Source organism: Microtus pennsylvanicus, chromosome 9 (assembly GCF_037038515.1).
Source record: "Microtus pennsylvanicus isolate mMicPen1 chromosome 9, mMicPen1.hap1, whole genome shotgun sequence".
Lineage (NCBI taxonomy): Eukaryota > Metazoa > Chordata > Mammalia > Rodentia > Cricetidae > Microtus > Microtus pennsylvanicus.
The window spans coordinates 52,335,189-52,338,038 of NC_134587.1; positions in this window are offsets into that span (position 1 = coordinate 52,335,189).

Consider the following 2,850-nt stretch of genomic DNA (forward strand, 5'->3'; position numbering starts at 1 on the left):
TTTAATTATCAGCTTGCCACAATCCAGAATTATCTGAGAGGAAAACTTCAGTTGAATTATCTAGATCAGATTAGCCTGTGGGCATGTCTCTGGGGAGTTGTCTTGACACAATTGATGTAAAAGGACCCAGTCCACTGTGGGCATCACCATTCCCTAGGTTAAGAGTCCTGGACTGTATAAGAGTAAATAAGCAGAGAACAAGCAGGCAAAATGGATGAGTTTATTTATTTCTATTCTTGACTGTGGATGTGACACCATTAACTATTCTGAGTTCCTGCCTTACCTTTCCCTCATGACATACTATAATCTGCAAGCCAAATCAACCTTCCTGTTCTCTAAGATGAGAGACCCTGTCTTGGAAGACAAACACCAGCCTCCACACAAGTGCACACAAACATATACACATACACAAATCATGATACACATACATATACACATACACAAAACATGATAACAGCAGAAAATTTACATATGTTTATTATAATGATGATGACATTATTATAGTAACAGAAGTTAAACATTGAAAAGAAAGCTCAAATGCAAATTACTCATTGGAATAGGCAGGTCTGAAAAGGCTCTAATTCTATAATTCCAACTCCTGAAATCCTGGAGGAGACAAACTCTTAGTGACAGTAAGATGGTCCGCGTCTGTCAGAGGTGGGACATAGGGGATGTGGGGCAATGAATCTCTTTTGCATGATGCAAGATTGACTGCTACATACCATCAGTGGTTACTCATAATGAATAAATTATACATTTTTGTTACATACAGAATATGCAACCTGGATCCCATGGAAATGGTGGACTTTAGTTAGTGTATCCATATTGCTCAGCAGCTGAAGCAAATGTGGTGTAGTCACACGTTAGTCAGAATGGGAAGCAGTGGGATGGTGGCTGGGGTAGGACATAGGCGTTCTGTGTTCTCTGAGAACTCGAAATTAAAATGCTTTCAGAGCCAGGCAGTAGTGGTGACACACACCTTTAATCCCAGCATTTGGGAAGCAGAGGCAGGCGGATCTCTGTGAGTTCGAAGCCAGCTTGGCCTACAAAAGCTAGTTCCAGGACAGGCTCCAAAGCTACAGAGAAACCCTGTCTCAAAAAACAAACAAACAAACAAACAACAACAAAATGCTTTAGGCCATCAAGACAGCTTCACAGGAAAGGTGCCCATCATGCAAACCTAGTGGCTTGAGCTTGACCCCTGATACAGGTGGGAGGAGGGAACTGACTTCATAAAGTCCTCCAGCCTCCCCATGTGCACCATGACAGTCTCTCCATCATGCATAGTGATGAAAAGAAAACCTTCCTTCTTTACAACAAACAAACAAGAAACTCAATAAACAAAACTTGTTGCATGTGTCTGTATAGTGTACACATCCCTGTGTGTGTCTGTATAGTGTACACATTCCTGTGTGTGTCTGTATAGTGTACACATTCCTGTGTGTATCTGTGTAGTGTACACATCCCTGTGTGTGTCTGTATAGTGTACACACCCCTGTGTGTGTCTGTATAGTGTACACATTCCTGTGTGTGTCTGTATAGTGTACACATCCCTGTGTGTGTCTGTATAGTGTACATATTCCTGTGTGTGTCTGTATAGTGTACACACCCCTGTGTGTGTCTGTATAGTGTACACGTTCCTGTGTATCTGTATAGTGTACACATTCCTGTGTGTGTCTGTATAGTGTACATATCCCTCTGTGTGTCTGTATAGTGTACACATTCCTGTGTGAGTCTGTATAGTGTACACATTCCTGTGTGTGTCTGTATAGTGTACACGTTCCTGTGTGTCTGTATAGTGTACACATTCCTGTGTGTGTCTGTATAGTGTACATATCCCTCTGTGTGTCTGTATAGTGTACACATCCCTGTGTGTGTCTGTATAGTGTACACATCCCTGTGTGTGTCTGTATAGTGTACACATTCCTGTGTGTGTCTGTATAGTGTACATATTCCTGTGTGTGTCTGTATAGTGTACACGTTCCTGTGTGTGTCTGTATAGTGTACACGTTCCTGTGTGTGTCTGTATAGTGTACACATCCCTGTGTGTGTCTGTATAGTGTACACACCCCTGTGTGTGTCTGTATAGTGTACACATTCCTGTGTGAGTCTGTATAGTGTACACATTCCTGTGTGTGTCTGTATAGTGTACACATTCCTGTGTGTGTCTGTATAGTGTACATATTCCTGTGTGTGTCTGTATAGTGTACACATTCCTGTGTGTGTCTGTATAGTGTACACACCCCTGTGTGTGTCTGTATAGTGTACACATTCCTGTGTGTGTCTGTATAGTGTACACATTCCTGTGTGTGTCTGTATAGTGTACACATTCCTGTGTGTGTCTGTATAGTGTACACATTCCTGTGTGTGTCTGTATAGTGTACACATCCCTGTGTGTGTCTGTATAGTGTACACATCCCTGTGTGTGTCTGTATAGTGTACATATCCCTGTGTGTGTCTGTATAGTGTACACATTCCTGTGTGTGTCTGTATAGTGTACACATTCCTGTGTGTATCTGTGTAGTGTATACATTCTTGTGTGTGTGCATATGTCTGTATAGTGTATGGATGTGTGCACATTCCTCTGTGTGTGTGTCCATATAGTATATATACATGTGTATGTACAGATATATACATGTTCCTGTTTGTCTGTGTGTCTATGTGTCTATATAGTGTGTGGGTATGCCCACATTCCTGTGTGTGTGCATATAGTGTATGTACAGGTGTATTTATAGGTATTTGTTTCCTGTGTGTGCTGGAGATACACATGTTTGGGCCTCTGGAGGCCAGAGGCTGATGCTGAGTGTCTTACTCAGGCAATTCCCATCTTATTTTTGAGGCAGAGTCTCT